We start from the raw sequence: 10,657 nt of genomic DNA, 5'->3' as shown, positions 1-10,657 counted from the left end.
TTATAACTACTATAATATTTATTTTGTAGCAATTTAGCCAATAATTATTTAGACATTAGACACAAATATTTAGTATTCTAAATTATCAAAAAATTACCTAATTTTGTAATCATACCATATATCCTAATTTATATTTTTTCCTAAGAATTTTATGATTCACAAATTACCAAACACCAAAATATTTTCATTTCTAATGACTTTCTTCGTAAACTGTAACAACTCTTAATGTGTTTTTTTAGAATTTTCTATGTTTTGATTATTTTCTCGTTCTTTCTGATTTCTCAATATCAATTATGAGTTGAAAATGCTTTGCACAGTCACTTATGTATTCAGGAGTAATGTATATGAGTTTTTGAGTTTGACTTGCCTTTAGTGATCACTTTAACTTTGGTGAACCTTTTTTATTTCGATTTAGATGATGATGGTCATTCCGACAGTTCTATTAGATCTAAAATTTTTATATTACGTTAGTAGCATAGTTAATTCAGGTCCCAAGGCTTTATGTTTCAATTTATGTGTTTAGACAAAAACTAGTTGAAATTGCCTAAAATGAGTTATGGTAGTTAATTTGTTGTAAATGAGCTCCTTCTGTAAATCCAGTGATTCTGTTGAATCCCGAAATATCATACTCTACCTATTAGCATATTTGATTTGTGTTTGGGAGGTTCTGAATGAGTTTTTCAAAATTTTGGGTAATTTATCATTATTTTCATGTAAAATCAGTTGAAGGTTCATTATTAATTTTAAGGATTGAAAAATTATGTTAAAACTTTTGAAAATTCATGCATGAATTATAGGATTGATATACAAAGTTTTGAGTGATTTTGATAATTCGAGATTGAGATTTTATTATGGAACATGAAATAACTCTTTAATGAGCAAAATTAATATTTGATCGACCAAATATGCATGAATTGAGTTTCAACCATCTGAGTAGATTCGTATCATCATTTACAAATTATAGAACAAATAATCAGTTTATTTCTCTATCATACGAGGGAATGATGGCATTTTTAGTGAAAATGAAAGTTGTTGGTTCAAAAGATTGTTGTTGCAAACCTTTAGCTATGGTAAACTCGGATTTTAGTGATCGAAAGTGGGCTATATTGATGGAAATAGAACCTGATCATATTATAAATTTCAAACTTTGTTCATTCACTAAAAATTGACTTTTGTGAGCTAGAAAGCTCTATTTTAAGTGATTCTCAAAGTATTTTTCTTATATAATCATTAGGTTTGTGATTCTACCATCATTTTGTTCATTTTCAAATATTATGCATCTTGTTTGTCACAATTTTGATCCATAAAGTTGAGTTTTAAAATTTAATGTTATGAAATAAAAAATTCTTGATTTGAAGGTCGATTTGGTATGATTTTTGTTTGATTTTTGAGATTTTTAGGTCTGTATTTTCTGGATAAATGGACTTAGATAGCAGTTTTTCAAATTTTCTCATTTTAAAATGTGTTTGGTAATAAATTTGTAGTTTTTACCCAATAAAGTACAAAATTAGTTTTTCTTTGGATTCAAGTCCAATTTCAACTTGATTTTTCTTGGGTTTTAGATTCAAAAAGGGTACGAATATACCCCTGAATTTTAATAAATGTTACAGATATACCCTTCATCAAATTTTAGGTATAGATATATCACAAAATAGTTCAGTGGATCCTTGTTGTCATGACCCGAGCCGGGACCCTAGCCGTGATGGGTATCCCGAACCGTGAAGGCCCGAGCGCGCTTCTCTATCTGGAAATCATACACACTTTCATATAATATGAAGGAAAATAAGGAAATATAAAACAATACGGAATCATCATCAATATCATAATTCAATTGAACATTCTGTACAGAAACCATAAACCTCTAACATACGTCTACGAAATCTCTAACAACTAATATAACATTTGTCTGAAATCTGGTACAAGGCTCCCAGTGGACCTAAACCAAAGTAAATAACAAGTGACCAAAAAAAAATAGGCCTTCCAAAATAAAAAAGGCTCACCTAACCGCACATTTCACTTCTATCTGAATAACTCTACGGCTTAGCAGGACCTCTAAATTGAGCCTCAGACCCTGAAATATAGAGGTTCAGTACAAAAGTATTGGTATATGAAACAACTCAAAATAGCATGCTTTTAATACAAAATAGATTTGAGCATTTAATAAAAACAATGATCACAATACGTAAGTAAAATTACTTGGGCATACTTTAGTGAACTCCAAGGCACTTCTTTGAAACCATGACTAAGTCTTTGTTACTCTTCTGACCTAGTCGATATACCCTATAAATTTGAAATTCCATGGGCTATATGGAACCCACCCTTGACTCAGTGGCCAAGCCTCCAATCCAAGTAGCCACCGGGATTTGGAGTTGGTGATACCCCCATGTGAGCACACCGCAGGAATCTCCCCATGTGAGATATCCTAGTAATTTTGTTATCCTCTCATGTAGGATACAATATCATAAGACCTGCATCGGCAACTACAATTTCCAACGATGAACCTGTATACTCAAACTCCTTCTTCGGGTAACCTACTAGCTCTCTTAAGCCCAATTTTTAGTTCTTTAAAACAAACATGCTTCATACATTCAAAACATTCAATAATCATCTTGGTAAGGGCACATAATCCCCGAGTATCATCATACCGTGACTTACAAGTCAATATCATACCCATTCCATAGCCCATCACATTCCAAACATACACATGACCACCAAAGGTTCATAACATCATAATAAAATCATCACTTTGAAATCCCAAGAACACTTAGGTATTCCAACCTCTCTTTACAAGATTCAAAACATATGGTGGTCATGTCAATTTGTTTAATCAAATGAAATTCTTTCTCTTTAAAGGAAGTATATATTTATAAGAAGAAACTCCTTCTCCTCATCTATAAACCATGTTAAACATCATGATATTGAGAAGATCGCTTTAAAACTCTAAAAACATGCATTCCAAATCATTCATAATGATTATATAAACTTTACTTCGCAACAAGAGAGGGAATTTAGAAACATTCTCTCAATAAATCTTACAATTCAAATGAAATCACATATATTTATATATATAGTTGTAATTCCATTTCCATGAAAAATAATTTAACACAGCATATAGTTCCACCAAAACGGTACCATGATGCATAATGTTCAATAATCATATCATATACTTCACTATAAATCATAACTGAGATCTTTAACCTTGATAAAACACTTAAACTTATGCCCAAGGTTTTATTTAGAGTAGTCCCACATACCTTCGATTGTAAGATTTGAAAAATGGAACCAAAATCTTGATCCGTTTCTTGAAATCTTGAACTTAAGGATTGATTCTTGATTTCCTATTCTTAGAGGAAACCCTAGTTTGATCTTATTTTTATGAGTGAAAAGAGGGTATTGATATTGTAAAAACTGATAATAGTTGAGTAAATAACATTTAGGGTGTTATTTAATTCGTGTGTGACGTTTCTGGGAAGGGAAAGTACTAAAATACCCCGCGAAAAATGTACACTTTGCGCAATTCGGCCTCGACTGACACCTCTCTGGAAAACTGGCATAACTTTTTACCCTTATATTAGATTAAGGCAAAATTAGTGGTGTTGGAAAGAGGACTCAAGGACCTTTCATTTGATAGATAGTAGGCCCCCTAATTCTTTATATACAAAATGTGATGGTCGATGTAAATTGACCTAAGTTTATACATTCACTAAAACTTAATCGATAGGAAAGTTTTCAACTCATCTTTGAGTTAGGGGATTTTGTGGCCTCAATTCCTAGTAAAAGGCATTCAAACACTGTAGGATTGATCATCACACATATATTAACAAAGAATCATTGGGTTCGAGTCTATACATATAGAAAAGACGATTCAAACATTAGCTTGAAAGTGCGGGGTGTTATATTATCTCTCCTTTGAGATCATTCGTCCCCGAATAATGGAAAGGAACTTGTTGAAGCTCTAAAGGTATGAAATGAGGAACGTAACCTTGTATTGAACGTTTTTACTCAACAAAATATGCAAAGACATCAAAAGAGCTTTATGACAAAACATGAGATAATGAAATATGACATTGACATGATCTTGGCATGTGTTTTATGACACATGATCAAAACATTGTAAGACATGAATTTTTCATAAGAATCCCCGGCCTGATTATGATTGGTACAAGACATGAGATGGGATTCTTACAAGACATAACAATAGTAACATTCTCTATCTTATAAGATACAATGAAAAGACTTAAACCAAGAGACACTACTCATCTATGCCCCAAACAATAAATTAAAAACCTCATCATTTCCAACTTACAATTCCTCCATCCCACTTCTAACCACTAGAGTTTGAGTCCCACTATATAATATTCCTATGTTGAAGCCTAACTCAGAGAATAGAGGTGCTAGTTTAAGCTATGGGACCTCGTACTCTACGCCCCATTAAGAAAATACTTCATCTTACCATTACTGTCAAACACACCTGATATTTAATTTAGAGAGTACTAACCACACAACATATAGGTTTGTGTTTTCATCATCACAATATTCAAGCCTACCATTTCTACACCCACTCCGAGGATCTACCATTAAGACCTACAATTTCAATCACTCTAACATAGGCTTTCACCACATATCTCCTTCCTAACCTTTTTCACATAACAAAAGTTCATATTATTTTTCCCCCTCTCTCCTAAAACTTTAGCTCGAGAATTCACATGAAATTTTTCCACCTTCAAGAACATTTTCTCTCCTACGTAACACATCACCACTCTTTCACAACCACTATCATACTATCATACAGAGGGTCATTAAGGGACCCGAGCATAAATGTCATGAAAGGAAGTAACACTATTAGACCTTGCACTACTCAAGGAGGGACAAAAGGTGAAGATATGATAGAATAGACTCAAAGTGCTTCATACGAGAACTTGCTTGGATCATAAGTAAAGAGTCATTCGACACGAACATAACACATCATGGTTTCCTTAGGATAGACAAAAATGAGAAACATGGATGCATATATCATAAGCTATATGGCCTAAAGCCAAAGTGTATGTCATTAATAACTAAGATGAGGATTTGACTTAAAGTGATTGCTCCTCATTCAAAGAGCTGAAATTTTTCCATGAGTTAGCATAAACTTTATCACTTTGGTTGATTCCGGCATAAAATGATTCCGTAACATATAGAAACATATTTTCTTGGGACCAAATATGCTGGGAGACATAGATTTTCATGGATCATGAAAAACATAACATATGACTTGAATACATCGAAAATTGAATTATTGAGAGACATAATTGCTTTTAGTTTGGAGGCTAGATCATAAACTTAAGTCAATAGAGAACTTAAACCATAGGCATAGGCATGACTTGAACACATGATGTATGACATTAGCTAAATAATGTCCAAAATGGAAGTAGGAGGAGTATGCTTGAGTAGGAACAAATTTATCATGACTCCTCCTCGCAACTTGTCGCACTGAGAAAAATTCGGGAACAAATTTAATTCTCCATCTCCCCCTTTGATCAAAGTCACAATCCTAGACTTACAGATATATTCTCTTATCAATTTTATAGCCACAACTCTCCACATAAAAGAGACATCACCACATACTTAAACTCTAAACTATCCCTGAAGAACTATACCCTGAAGGCCTTAATTTTCGAAAAATGCAATTCTTAACTTTCGCTAAACTCTATAGCCATCACTCTACCACTACCACTCCCATGAGCATACACATCTACACCTCTTATCACAAAGGAATATTAATATCTCATTTATCTATAATGCAAAGTTACTAAATCATTTTTTAGGAAAACCCCTTTCTAGGACACTAATCGTAATATCTTCTAACTCCCAAAGTCATAAACATACGACTAGCATTTTCATGGGCATGGACACCCATACTTCTAAACACCTAACAATTCATCTTTAATTCCTTAGAATACTCACTTTACACCTCTAATCACAAAACTTACAACTCAATAAAATTTGCACAACTATACCAAAATTGCATATTTCCTACCTATATTAACTCAAGTTTAGCTTTAATGAACACTATACAACAACTCCCCTGACTTATCCGTACTACAAAATTAAAAATCACAAGGTGGGAGCACATGAAACTTGTACCATACAACTTTATCTAACAACATGCTATCTGGGGTTCAACTTATTCTTATATGAGTATCATTTTTATCATCTTAATGACTTAACCATATTTCATCATCTTTTAACACTAGTCCTTAAGTATATACATCACCATTTATCCACTTCTTTTTCCACAAATTGCCAACCTAGGCCATTTCGTACATCACATCAAGCCTACTAATTAAACCCCACAAATCATGCATCATCAATCTCCAACTACTATTCTCACTACTATACTTCTATCCTTAATTATATACCGCTGGTAAAGCATTCCACATACTGCACTAGTCCATCAAATTGGGAAATCAACTCAAATACTTTACTTCACTTAGCTAATACCTCACTAGTACAACTCAAAATCCACTACATACCTTCTCACATGAAGTACTAGCTTACTATTACTAAAGAAAAGACCATTAAAGCAGTAAAGTCACATGACAGGTTTTAGTCAATCTTAATTTTATAATACAACCCATTTCAATATTATCAACGTATTTTAATTCCTCACATCATACTCACCTACCTAATGATACATCATAATGATCATCAAAAATCCAATAAACACTAATGAGCCTCTACGACAATTTATTAACTAATCTAGCCCTTATACTTACCACTTATAAATGATTTCTCCAACTGTCATAACTATCCACTTTGAGCTCCTTCTTTATTTTGAACAAATAATAATCATATCCAGTCACTTCCCTCACAGACTACCATACAATCTAAAATTATTGCTACTACATTAGTCTATCACTATAAAGTGGCAAATCATCCACCAATCAATGGTTATACAATTAAAAAAATTTATTTACCCAAAATTCACCCTCACTTTGACTTCTAACCTTGTGACTTCATATCACCGGCTTCTTGGTGCAATCTCACTACCAATAGGTCATGACACTTTAACTTATACTACTAGTAGGGTGAAATACAGCTCCCACATTCTACTACACATATTCCCCTTATGCATGAAATCTGCACCATAAATTTTGACAAGAAATGTATACACTTAATACCTCAGGTTGAAAGCACGACTTCATCAGGCTCAAAGTTTACACTAGAATCGATACATGTTAATACACTAATAGAATCCTCTCAAATCCTTGTAGAATTTTTATAATCTATTATGACCCAATCAGAAAAGGACAATATATTTGTATTATAAGTTTTTGTACTTAATCACCTAAAAAATAAGACATATCTAAGAACATCAGAGTAAGGCAGGAATTAGGATAACTTTACTTTTCAATAGATGACACCATAGCACAAACTAGAGTATAAAAAAGGAACATTCTGACTCGATAGCACGAACTAGAACATAAAGAACAAGAAACATTCCTAAAAGCATTGTAGCCTCCTACTTATAAGTATGGTGCACTACACACCCATAAATAGGACTCTATCCGATGTGATTTCGCAGACACCCTAGGACCATGAACCGTGCCCTGATACCAAGTTTATCACAACCCAAGCTTGGACCATAGTCGTAAAGGGCATCCCGAATCGTGAAGGCCTGAGCGCCCTTCTTTATCTAGCAATCATACACACTTTTATGTAATATGAAGGAAAATGCAAAAATATAAAACAATACAAAATCATGGTCACTATCATAATTCAATTGAACAATCTGAAATGGAAACCATAAACCTCTACCATCAGTCTGTGAAATCTCTAACAACTGAAATAACATTTGTCTAAAATCTGGGACAAGGACCCCAGTAGACATAAACCAAACTAAATAACAAGTGACCAAAAAGAAATAGGCCTTCCAAAATATAGAAGACTCACCCAACCGCACACTTCACTTCTGTTTGAATAACTCTACGGCTTAGCAGGACCTCTAAACTGAGCCTCAGACTTTGAAATATAGGGGTTAATACAAATGTAATGGTATGTAAAACAACTCAAAATAGCATGCGTTTAATACAAAATAGATTAGAGTATTTCATAAAAACAGTGATCATAATACATAAGTAAAAATACATTGGCATACTTTATTGAACTCCAAGGCACTTCTTTGAAACCATGACTCACTCTTTGTTATTCTTCTGAGCTAGTCGATACACCCTAAAAATTTGAAATTTCATGGGCTAAGTGGAACCTGCCCTTGACTCAGCGGCCAATCCTCCAATCCAAGTACCTGACAAGATTTAGAGTTGGTGATACCCCTATTGAACACACTACAGGAACCCCCCCCCCCCCATGTGAGATATCCTAATTATTTTGTTATCCTCGCATGTAGGATACAATATCATAGGTCTCGCATTAGTAACTATGGTTTCCAGCGATGAGCCCTTACACTCAAATGCCTTCTTTGGGTAACCTACTAGCTCTCTCAAACCCAATTTTTAGTTCTTTAAAAAAAACATGCTTCATACTTTCAAAACATTCAATACTCATCATGTTAAGGGCACATAATCACCGGGTATCATCAAACCCTAAATTAGAAGTCAATATCATACCTATTCCATAGCCCATCACATTCCAAACATACATATGACCACCCAAGGTTCATAACAACACAATAAAATTATCACTTTGAAATCCCAAGAACACTTAGGTATTCCAACCTCTCTTTGCAAGATTCAAAACATGTGGTGGTAATTGCCCTCTTAGAAAATGAAAAATGGTGCATGCATTGTGAAGTATGTACATTCAATTTCAATTCAATTTTTATTGAATGGCTACCATTTTTGGTGGGTTGATCCCACCGAAGAACACCTCTCAGGAGATGGTTGGAAAAATACTAGTTCCATATTTTGCAGAATTACTTAAACCAAGATTTCCAATACAAGGATGTGGCAAAGTTGCACTAAAACCAATTATCATGGAACATGGAGAACCTACAATTACGTGGAAGTCATCTGAGGAGAAGAGTTTAGTTGTTCAACAAAACATATAATATGCTATTATTGGTAAGTTTTCCTATGGAAGGCTTGATATTAATTATCTTAGAGAGTTGATACCTAAACAATATGCAATCAAAGGAGACTGCATAATAGGTGTTCTAGATACACGACATATATTGATCCATTTGAACAAGTTAGAAGATTATGTACAGCTATTATCTACCTCGGCCTACTTCATCAAAGTAAGAGATCGATATTGGAAAATAAGAATCCTTAAATGGAATCCATGGTTTGAACCGAATGTTGAGACCATTATTAGAGTAACATGGGTCTCTTTTCCGGCTCTTTCCCAAAATTTTTTTGCCAAGGAAGCTATTTTTTTCTATTGCCGCAGCTGTGGGCAAACCTTTGCTTGTGGATATAGCAATAAAGAATCATACAAGGCCAAGCTGTGCGGGGGTGAAAATTGAGGTTGATTTAGTTTCTAAGCTACCACATAGAATCAAAATAAAGAAGAAAGATGATGTTACAGTCAACATTAAATCTAAATGGATTAAAATATAGTATGATCATAAACCCAAGTACTGTAAGGAATGTGGATTACAAGGACATAATGAAGAAACATATTGTGATATTTATCCAAAATTATTCAAGAAGCAGCAAGAAGAAAAAAAAGCTCATCAGAGTAATGAAGAAAGCATGCAAGGACAACAAAATGCAGAGGTAAAAGTAGAAGTTGAGAGGAAGACTAATTTGTAAAAGCTGAGAAAGAACAGATATAGAAAGAATAAGTATGGCCACATTCTAGGAGAGCTGAAAGACTTAGAAAAAGTCATGAAAACATCAAATACTTTTGATGTTTTGAACTAAGACGACAAAGAGGAGGAGCAAATTGAGGACATCACTGCAAAAGAGAAGGAAGAGTATTAAGGACTGGGTTAGTAGATGTTTTGGGAAATCAGATGCAGTAGTTCCAGATAAACAACCAAGTATAGATAAGAGAGAGGACAAAGTTCAGAATCAGCAACAGAAAGATATCTATAGTTTTAATAGTACAGAATTACAGCAATCAAGTAAAGATGATGAGATACCATAAAGAGAAGATAATGTTAAAGCATCAGGAGACTTTGAGGAAATAATCAAGACAAATACAGATGACAAAGAGAACCAAAATGAGTCAAGAGAGATGGTGTTGGTATAGAATAATAACTCTCAAGAGTTTATTTTGAAGAATATTATACCTATTGCAATGGAGGTTAGTAACATGATAGAAGTTGTTAATAGTAACAAAGAGGATCTAATAGATAATGTTGAGGAGGTCATTCAACCAGGGGAATTATATCCTAATCAGGCTATGTCTCTGAAAAAGAAGCATGGTAAAAAGTGTAGAAGAACTAAAGATAACAGTAATAGTACAATGCAAACAAGGAGCTAAATAACAGATGTTTCAAACTGAAAGCCTTAATTTGGAATATAAGGGTTGTTAATACCCAAAAAACTTTTACTGGATTAATAACAATGCATAAAAGGTTCCATTTTCATTTTATTAGTTTAATGGAACTATTTCAGGAGGGATAAAATATTGAGGACTACAAAAAAGATTGGGAATGGAGCATGCCATAGTCAATGTATCAGGAAAGATATAGGGTTTTGTAGAATCA

Source organism: Capsicum annuum, unplaced genomic scaffold (assembly GCF_002878395.1).
Source record: "Capsicum annuum cultivar UCD-10X-F1 unplaced genomic scaffold, UCD10Xv1.1 ctg82325, whole genome shotgun sequence".
NCBI classification, from domain to species: domain Eukaryota; kingdom Viridiplantae; phylum Streptophyta; class Magnoliopsida; order Solanales; family Solanaceae; genus Capsicum; species Capsicum annuum.
This window is presented reverse-complemented; position numbering follows the sequence as displayed.